General features: G+C 53.2%; 1 non-coding gene across 1 annotated transcript; it reads right to left on the reverse strand.

The window, feature by feature from the left end:
• Positions 1-9,490: 9,490 nt before the first annotated feature.
• LOC128937748 (5.8S ribosomal RNA) lies at positions 9,491-9,643 on the reverse strand. Its single transcript, XR_008483097.1, has one exon. It is a non-coding gene; the product is annotated as a 5.8S ribosomal RNA (ribosomal RNA).
• Between the last annotated feature and the right edge of the window lie 985 nt (positions 9,644-10,628).

Genomic DNA, 10,628 nt, shown 5'->3' on the forward strand with positions numbered 1-10,628 from the left:
TCCCACAGGTGAGTGGGTCTGTGAGGTGTGCCATCGAGGGTTTGCTACCAAGATTGGCCTGGGTCAGCACAAGAGGATAAGACATCCTCTTGTGTGGAATGTGGAACGGATTGTTGCTTCCCATCCCAAAGAGTCACCGGCCCGAGGGGCCCACAAACGGGTATAGACTGAAGAGGAAGAGGCTCTCCTGGTACAACTGGTGGACAAGTACACCGGTAAAAGGAACATCAATCAACTCATAGCGGAGCATATTCCAACAAAGACAGCAAAGCAGATAAGCGATAAAAGGCGCCGTCTAGTGAAAGGTCCCTCCGTAGAAGACCATGAAGGCCTAGTAGGCGCCATGGGGATTGAACATCCACCCGAGTCTGCTAAATTGCTGAAAGAGGGACAGTTAAAGCTCCAATACCGTGAGATGATCAAAGCGGGATTATCGGTTGGAAAGTTCACCGTGTATCGGGAGGCCTTTGAGAAAATTCTTGATGGGCAAGATCTAGGTTGAGTGATGAATGACATATATAACGAGTTTCTCGATATTCTGGGGGAGCCTAGCCAGAGCAAATCTATCTGTAAGGGTCGAAAAAAGCAGGCACCCCGTGGCGAAAAAACATCCAAAACTACACCAAATTGGATGTGTAAAAGAGCTATCAAGAGGGGCAAATTCTTGTGATTTCAGTTGTTGTTCAAGTCACATAGAAGGCGCCTCGCGCGTATCATCTTGGACAGCACGGAACCCATTCAGTGCCAGGTACCATCAAGCGTTGTCCACGATCACTTTAAGAATAGATGGGATACATCTGGTACATTTGGTGGCCTTTTAGGTTTCCCTCCTTATAAGGAGGCGAACAATGTGGTATTTGAGGCCCTAATTATGGAGAAAGAGGTTGATAAGAAATTGAAAGAGATGTGTAAAACCTCCGCTCCTGGGCCAGATGGGATCACTCTGGGTCAAATTATTGCAAAAGACCCGAGGTTTTCCCGGTTGACTGAGATCTTCAACCTCTGGCTTATCACCGGTACAATTCCAGATGCGCCGCAGGACTCCAGGATAGTCTTGATACCCAAGTCTTCAGATGTAGAGAAGCTTGGTGATATCAATAACTGGAGGCCTATCACTATTGGTTCAATGGTGATTAGGCTATTTTCCAGGATCGCCACGGCGAGGCTGTCCAAAGCATGTCCCATTAACCCCCAGCAACGGGGTTTTATTTGCGCATCAGGTTGTGCTGAAAACCTCAAGTTGCTACAGCTTGTGGTAAAAACAGCAAAACGAGAGCACAAACATCTGGGGGTAGTGTTCGTGGACATTGCTAAGGCATTTGACACTGTGTGTCATCAGCATGTATTTGAGGGTCTGGTCCAGAGAGGTGTGGATCCACACGTGATTGAGTTAGCGAGGGAAATGTATCGCGATGTCAGGACGTACATTTCCGTTGGAAGGGGAAGGACAGATCCCATATACATCCGCTCAGGTGTCAAGCAAGGTGATCCTATGTCACCTCTGCTGTTTAATTTAGCGATGGACCCCCTTCTATGTAAACTTGAACGTGAAGGTGAAGGTTTCCATCATGGGGGTTGGAAAACCACGGCCATGACGTTTGCCGATGACCTAGTGCTGCTGAGTGATTCCTGGGAAGGCATGTGTCGTAATATCAAAATTTTGGAGGCCTTTTGTAATCTTACTGGCCTCAGTACAAAGGGTGAAAAATGTCACGGCTTTTACATCAAGCCGACAAGGGACTCGTATACTATCAATGATTGTCCCACGTGGGTAATTAATGGATCCCCTCTTAACATGATCGACCCAGGTTGCTCAGAAAGATATCTTGGCACATGGGTTGACCCCTGGACTGGCTTCGCAGACCCTAGATTATCAGAGAAGCTCACAGATTGGCTCCATCGAATTGGTCGTTCGCCTTTAAAACCCCTTCAGAAAGTCGATATACTCAGGACTTATACTATTCCGAGACTGATATATCTGGCTGACCATACTGAAGTCAAGGTGGGCCTCCTCGAATCCCTTGACCAACTGATTCGTAATACGGTCAAGGAATGGCTTCATCTTCTGCAAAGTACGTGTGATGTGATCTTGTACTTGAGTTTCAAAGATGGCGGTTTAGGTCTCATCAGATTGGTGGCGCTTATTCCAAGTATACAGGCGAGAAGACTGCATAGATTGGCTCAATCTTCGGATGAGACTCTTGTGAATTATTTGAAGGAAATCCATCTAGAACGGTTATTTGAAAGATTGTGGTTAAAAGCAGGGGGGACACAAGAGTCCGTCCCATCAATTTGGGAGCCTCTACCAGTGGTAGAGTTGGGGGGTGATGATGAAGCCCGGCTGGAATGGGAAGCACCTGCTCCTAAAATTTGTTATCCAAAACCGTGTAATTGGAGGAAACTAGAATTTCAAAAATGGATCCACCTGGTCTCCCAGGGTCATGGAATTGAAAATTTTGAAAATGATGAGATCAGTAACGCCTGGATAAGGCGGTTTGGGGGCATACCTCACCGTAAATTAATTACGGCCCTACAATTAAGAGCTAATGTCTACCTGACAAGGGAATTCCTGGCTAGGGGTAGACAAGAGAATGTTGTTCAATCTTGCCGACATTGTGGAGCTAGATATGAGACCGTAGCCCACATTGTCGGGAACTGCGCCATCACTCAGGAAGCCAGGATTAAGAGACATAACGCCATCTGTGAAACTCTTAGCGAAGAGGCTAAGAGGGAGTGTTGGGCAGTGTTTGAGGAACCACACATCAGGGATGAGGCAAATGAATTGTTTAAACCAGATTTAATCTTTGTTAAAGGGTCAAAGGCAGTCGTGGTTGATGTGACAGTGAGGTACGAGCACTCCGATATCTCACTGAGTGAAGCTGCCTTGGAAAAGGCCAAAAAATATCAGCGCCTTCATAAGCAGATCGAACAATTGACAAATGCAAGGGAAATTGAATATGTTGGCTTCCCTATGGGAGCCCGTGGTAAATGGTTCGGCAAGAATACTGAGTAGCTGACCGCCCTTGGTCTCTCTAAAACGAGGCTAGAGAGAACCGCGCGGGCCCTAGCATCCAAAGTACTCTTCGCCTCCGTTGATATTGTACATATATTTGTAAGCAAAGCTAGATCGATTGTATCTGTAAATGCATTGTAAATAAACAAGGCCCCTTCCCTTGACTGGGTCCGCTGGACAGTGGAATCGGTTTTGGGTGGGAGGGATTCATCCCTCATAACCGCGTCTAGCCCATATTTGGGTTACAAGTTCCGATCTGGACATCAAGTGGACGGGCCACTTTACTTAACCCGGAAAAGGAACATATACAATTTGATGAGGGCATAGTTACTAACTGGGCATAGCTGTGGAAGTCGCACCTCCTCGTGGTCCCACCGGATACCCTTGTGGTAACTGAGTCGACTTCTGCCCCAGTGTGAGAGAGGGCGCATATCAGCCCTCCCTGTCGTTGGACTCGCCACCCAACGATAGTTTCACGAATCGCTGAAACAAAATGTTGGCACAGTTAGTTCACTGTTACACAGAGCCTTGTCCACGGGCTGTTGTTGGACACAGTTGGTAGCTTGAGAGAGGATTGGCTGCTAACTACTTCTACCCTCACTTGGACTTGTCATTTTATTGCTTACCAGACTGACAAAATCATACAATCACTGGCTTTACGTTTGATCTGGACTACCACTCAGACTGACCCATTAGATCTAAGGGTCACTGATGCCAAATTACCATCTATGCTCTTTGTGCCCAGGGAAGAGGGATTCAATCTTGTAAGTTTGGAGTTTTTTAACTCCAGAATTGTTAAAGAAGGTGGTGTACATCATGTGGATGTTTGGGAGGGTTTGGAGGAACTCCCTGAGCCCTATGAGATCTCCCCTATGGGGATGGCCCAGGATGAGGCTGAGATGCGGTGGGAGGTACCAAAGAAGCCAAAACACCTGAGGCTGAGAGCGCGATGGGAGGTACTCAAGAGCCCAAAACACCTGAGGCTCCTCACGGGTCTGAAGGTGATGGTACAATGCCAAGACCACCTGTCATGTCCATGCCTGACAAACAACCATCTTCGTCCTCATTGTGACACCCGGTTTACAAGGATGTTGGGGCTGATTGACCATCTCAAAAGGGCGCACGGGCAGAGAAAGATCATTTTCAGGTCTTCAAAATGTGGTAAACAAAATCTAAAATACCACAGTATCTCCTGTCACATCCCATGCTGCAAGGGGGTGGTGTGTGTGGCTCCCACTGGGGAATGGGTCTGTGAGGTGTGCCAACGTGGATTTGCTACTAAGATTGGCCTGGGTCAACACAAGAGGATAAGACATCGTCTTGTGCGAAATGTGAAGCGGATTGTTGCTTCCCATGCCAAAGAGTCATCGGCCTGAGGGGCCCACAAAATGGGTATGGACTGAGGAGGAAGAGGCTCTTCTGGTACAATTGGTGGACAAGTTTCCCAGTAAGAGGAATATCAACCAACTTATAGTGGAGCATATTCCAACTAAAATGGCAAAGCAGATTAGTGATAAAAGGCACCTTCTAGTGAGAGGTCCGTTTGTAAATGATCATGAAGGACTAGTAGGTGCCACTGGGATTGAACATCTTCCCGAGTCTGCTAAGTTGCCCAAGGAGGGACAGTTAAAGCTCCAATACTGTGAGGTGATCAAAGCATGATTATTGGTTGGCAAATTCACCGTGTATCGGGAGGCCTTCAAGAAAATTCTTGATGAGCAAGATCCAGGTCAGGTGGTGAATGATGTGTATTAGGAGTTTCTCGGTATTCTGGGGGAGCCTAGCCAAAGTAAATCTATCTTTAAGGGTCGAAAGAAGCAGGCATCCCATGGCCAAAAAGCATCCAAAACTCCATCAAATTGGATGCACAAAAGAGCTATTAAGAGGGGAAAATTCTTGAGATTCCAACTGTTGTACGAGTTACATAGAAGGCGCCTCGCGCGTGTCTTCCTGGACGGCATAGAAGCCTCTCAGTGCCGATTACCATCAAGTGTTGTCCACCATCACTTAAGGAGTAGGTGGGATACATCGGGTATATTTGGTGGCCTACTGAAATTCCCTCCATATAAGGAGGCGGATAACACCACATTCGAGGCCCTAATTACTAAAAAAGAGATTGATAAGAACATGAAAGAGATGTGTAAAACCTCCGCTCCCGGGCCAGATGGGATCACTTTGGGTCAGATTATTGCAAAAGACCTGAAGTTTTCCTGGTTGACTGAGATGTTCAACCTCTGGCTTATCACCGGTACTGTTCCAGATGCGCTGTGGGACTGCAGGACAGTCTTGATACCCAAGTCTTCGGATGCAGAGAAGCTTGGTGATATCAATTACTGGAGGCCTATCACTATTGGTTCAGTGGTGATTAGGCTGTTTTCCAGGATTGCTACTGCGAGGCTGTCCAAAGCATGTCCCATCAACCCCCGGCAACGTGGTTTCATTTGCGCATCAGGTTGTGCCGAAAACCTCAAGTTGCTACAGCTTGTGGTGAAAACAGCAAAGCGAGAGCATGAACATTTGGGGATTGTGTTCATGGACATTGCTAAGGCAATGTGTTAAGAGAGTTATAGTTACTCCCGCCATTTACCTGCCCTTCATTGAATTTCTTCACTTTGACATTCAGAGCACTGGGCAGAAATCACATCGCGTCAACACCTGCCTTGGGCCTTTGCAATGCTTTGTTTTAATTAAACAGTCGGATTCCCCTGGTTTGCAACAGTTCTAAGCCGGCTGCTAGGCGCCGACTGAGGCGGGGGGCCGGCCCGGGGACCCCCCCAGGGGACCCTACTCGGCACGAACCGCTCGGCTGGGCGTGGCTGCACATGTGCCGGCTGCGCGCTGCGGGAAGCCCGCCAGCGGTAACAATGACGGTGGCTGCCGCTGGGTCGCCGGCCGTGGCAAGGAGGAGGGCGGGCGGAGCGGGGAGCAGGCGGTGCCCGTTGCAGCTGGGGCCATCCACGGGAAGGGCCTGGCGCGTGTCCAGAGTCACCACTGCACGCGCGCACGCCCGGCGCCCGGGGGGACCACGCGGAACGCACTCATCCGCACACGGCGCCTCCTCCAGCCACGGCGCGCATCCAGCCACGGCGCACGCCCAGCCCCGCTCCGCGCCACAGCCCGACCGACCCAGCCCTTAGAGCCAATCCTTATCCCAAAGTTACGGATCCGGCTTGCCGACTTCCCTTACCTACATTGTTCCAACATGCCAGAGGCTGTTCACCTTGGAGACCTGCTGTGGATATGGGTACGACCCGGCATGAGACTTACACCCTCTCCCCTGGATTTTCACGGGCCAGCGAGAGCTCACCGGACGCCACCGGAACGGCGACGCTTTCCAAGGTGCAGGACCCTCTCTCGGGGCGAACCCATTCCAGGGCGCCCGGCTCTTCACAAAGAAAAGAGAACTCTCCCCAGGGCTCCCGCCGGCTTCTCCAGGATCAGTTGCGTCACCGCACTGGGCGCCTCATGGCGCCCGTCTCCACCACTCCGGATTCGGGGATCTGAACCCGACTCCCTTTCGATCGGCTGAGGACAACGGAGGCCATCGCCCACCATTTCGGAACGGCGCTCACCTATCGCTTAGGACCGACTGACCCACGTTCAACTGCTGTTCACATGGAACCCTGCTCCACTTTGGCCGTCAAAGCTCTCGTTTGAATATTTGCTACTACCACCAAGATCTGCACCTGCGGCGGCTCCACCCAGGCCCACGCCCCAGGCTTCGAGGCGCACCGCAGCGGCCCTACTCGTCGCGGCCTAGCCCCCGCGGGCATCATACTGCCGGCAACGGCCAGGTATGGGCCTGACGCTCCAGCGCCATCCATTTTCAGGGCTAGTTGATTCGGCAGGTGAGTTGTTACACACTCCTTAGCGGATTCTGACTTCCATGGCCACCGTCCTGCTGTCTAGATCAACCAACACCTTTTCTGGGCTCTGATGGGCGTCGGCATTGGGCGCCTTAACCCAGCGTTCGGTTCATCTTGCAGCGTCAGTTCTGCTTACCAAAAGTGGCCCACTGAGCACTCGCATTCCATGGTGCAGCTCCACGCCAGCGAGCTGGCCCCCTTACTCATTGAAAGTTTGAGAACAGGTTGAGATCGTTTCGGCCTCAAGACCTCTAATCATTCGCTTTACCGGGTAAAACTGCCCATTGCCGAGTGCCAGCTATCCTGAGGGAAACTTCGGAGGGAACCAGCTACTAGATGGTTCGATTAGTCTTTCGCCCCTAGACCCAGGTCGGACGACCGATTTGCACATCAGGACTGCTACGGACCTCAACCAGAGTTTCCTCTGGCTTTGCCGTGCCCAGGCATAGTTCACCATCTTTCGGGTCCTAGCACGGACGCTCACGCTCCACCTCCCCGGCCCCGCGAGGGGGCGGCGGGCGAGATGGGCCGGTGGTGCCCCCGGGGCTGCCAGGCGCGACACGCGTCCCGGGATCCTACCTCAGCTGGGGCGCGCCGGCCCTCACCTTCATTGCGCCGCGGGCTTTCGACAATGGCCCCTGACTTGCGCACGTGCTAGACTCCTTGGTCCGTGTTTCAAGACAGGTTGGGTGGGTAGCCGACGTCGCCATGGACTCCAGGTGCCCCAATGCGGCCCGTGAGCCCGGCCCGGCGGCGCCGCGCGGTCAGGGCGCACTGAGGACAGTCTGCCCCGGTTGACAGCAGCGCCATGGGCCGGCGGGCCCGGCCCCCACACCCCTGTGAGAAACACCACGCTGCGAGGATGCCGCCCCCCCGTGAGAGGGGGGGAAACGATGCCCCCTGCCACAGCGCTGCCGATGGGGTGGGAAGAGGGCGCGGCGGCGGTCCTTTCCCTTGGCCCCGGGATTCGGCGAGACCTGCTGCCCGAGGGCTGTAACACCCGCCGCCGCTCTTTGCGCGGCACTGGGCCATCTGCCCACCGGCGGCCTTCACAGCCGACCCGGATCCGGTCACGGTGCACAGCCGTGGAGGAAATGTGCCCGGCCAGGATCACCCACCGGCTGGGCAGCGGTCCCCACACTGGCCCGCCCCGCCCAGCCCGCCCCCGCTGACGGGGTTCGCCCGGGGGACGGAGGGGAGGCGGAGGCGAGGATCTGCCCAACCCGAGCCGGCCAACTGCAACTCGCCGGGTTGAATCCTCTGGGCGGACTGCACGGGCCCCACCCGTTTACCTCTTAACGATTTCGCGCCCTGTTGAACTCTCTCTTCAAAGTCTTTTCAACTTTCCCTTACGGTACTTGTTGGCTATCGGTCTCGTGCCGGTATTTAGCCTTAGATGGAGTTTACCACCCGCTTTGGGCTGCATTCCCAAGCAACCCGACTCTGAGAAGCCCTGGCCCCGGCGCACTGGGGGGCCGCTACCGCCTCACACTGTCCGCAGGCTGCGGCCTCGATCACAAGGACTTGGGTCCCCCAAGAGCACTGCCAGAGAAGGGGACTTCTGTATGCCACATGTCCCGCGCCCCACCGCGGGGCGGGGATTCGGTGCTGGGCTTTTCCCTCTTCGCTTACCGTTACTGAGGGAATCCTCATTAGTTTCTTTTCCTTTGCTGACTAATATGCTTAAATTCAGTCACCATGTCTGATCTGAGGTTGCAAGCCGAAAGCTGGGCCGCACCGCCCGGCCCATGCTGCTCCTAAAGAAGTGGCATGCCAACAGGCCAACAGCCAGCCAGCTTCTCCCACCTACTACCCTCACCTTCCTCCCCACTGGCACCAGCGTGCCAGAGGAAAACAAAGCCAGAGGGAGAGAAGCGGAGACGGAGAGCCCCATCCCGGAGATGAGAACCGAAAAGGGAGTGTGGCAGAGACAGCCCTGATGGGGGACCAGGTGGCACGTGATGGCCTCGGTGGAGGGAGAGAGAAAAGCCATGGTGCTATTTGCGCCCCGAGACCACGACCGAAGAGGAGGAGGGAAGGCAAAAGGAGGAGGGGGTCGGAACATCTGTCCCCAGCGCTCTCGCTTCGTGCGCTCGGCAGCACAGCAGCCCGGCACGGTACCGCCCTGGTACCCAGCTGCAGACAGCCGCCCGCGCGGTGGGGAGGCTGGGGGTGAGGTCTGCGCCTCATCTCCCTCTTTCCCTCTCCGTTCTCTTGGCCCACGGTGGTGCTTTCAACGCCGTCTCTCACTCTCCTCAGCTGCCACCACCACTGTACTGCAGCACGGGCGCTGCAAGGACAAACTCTGCCCCAGTGGCTCACTCCAGGAGTGGGGAGCTACAGAGCAGTCCCTGAGCCTGCATATAGGGGGATGAAGGCCCTGCGTGGCAACAATGATGACGACGGCCGTGACGATGATGACGCCTGCTGAGTCACAGGAAAAAAATTGAGGCCGCCGAGGGAAACGCATCCCTTGCCAAACCCCTGACCGCCTTCCCTCCGGGCACCGGCGAGCCACCATCACCACCGCCGCTGACCACAGTCAACTTGCCTGCGAGGTGACCCCAGCCGCACCACCGTGGTGGCCGCCGGATGGCGACTCATAATCAAGCAACGCTCAGACAGGCGTAGCCCTGGGAGGAACCCAGGGCCACAAGTGTGTTCAAAGTATGGATGATCAATGTGTCCTGCAATTCACATTAATTCTTGCAGCTAGCTGCATTCTTCATTGACGCACGAGCCGAGTGATTCACCGCTAAGAGTTGTCTGGCTTTCAGCACCGATCCTGCACCCGTGGAGGGGCTGGGACCGCTCACATGAAGCGGCCCCTTTCTCTTGTGCTGAGGACGTGCAGGCGCGTGCCTGGCTTTGACTGTCCTTACTTGATAGTCAGGATTGCAGACATAGGAGATCCAGCCACACTGAACTGGAATTCTTCCTCAAACCTCCACACTATGGTGGCACTGAAGGAGATCTGAGCAGTCTGGTTCCCACCTGGTGCAATGATGCCCTCCTTGGGCGCAAACTTGAAGCAGAAGCCCACGTTTGCAGTTAAAGGGCTATAGGCGAAGGGAGCATCAATAGCTCCTAGGTTAATCAGTTCCACCTGCAGCAGCAAGAAAGCAAAGCGGAAATACATGTGGAATCTTCCCTTCTTGTGAGTTATTGTCTAATGATGCAATTAATACCCAGAAATAGCAGACAATGCTTTGAATGGCAAAAAAATACAACAGGACAAGTTCTGCCTTTAAGTTTTCATGCAAAGCAGCGGCAACTCCACAGAACTGGAGTCCACAACCCTGGGGTTATCCCATGGACACAGAGTAGTGCACCTCTGGTCAGCATCACCAAGTTCATTCAGACCTGGCCCTGAGAGCAACGTGCGTAGGGAATCACCCCAGAGCTGCTGCTGCCCCACTGAGCACAGCTCCAACAGCACCATCTACTCATTCACCTTTTCCCATGTCATGAAAACAATACATTGATTATGAGGCATCAGCATCAAAATGTATAGACAACATCATCTTTTGGTAAGAAAACTCAGCATGTCTTTGCATCCCACAGCCAAGCTTTTGGAAGTGTCTGGCATGATGTAGTGCCTCTTTTTCTACCTCTTTCAGCTGCTCTCTCTTTGGTTTTTTTTTGCAAACTTGACACTATTGAGGAGGAGGCAAATAGGTAGAAAAATGCTTTGCTTTATTCCCAGGAACACTTTTCTCTTTCTAGAGCCAGAGATGCACCAAGGCTGA

The sequence above is a fragment of the Melozone crissalis genome, unplaced genomic scaffold (assembly GCF_028551555.1).
Source record: "Melozone crissalis strain CALT ecotype California unplaced genomic scaffold, PUWL_Pcris_2 ptg000021l_1, whole genome shotgun sequence".
Classification (NCBI taxonomy): Eukaryota; Metazoa; Chordata; class Aves; order Passeriformes; family Passerellidae; genus Melozone; species Melozone crissalis.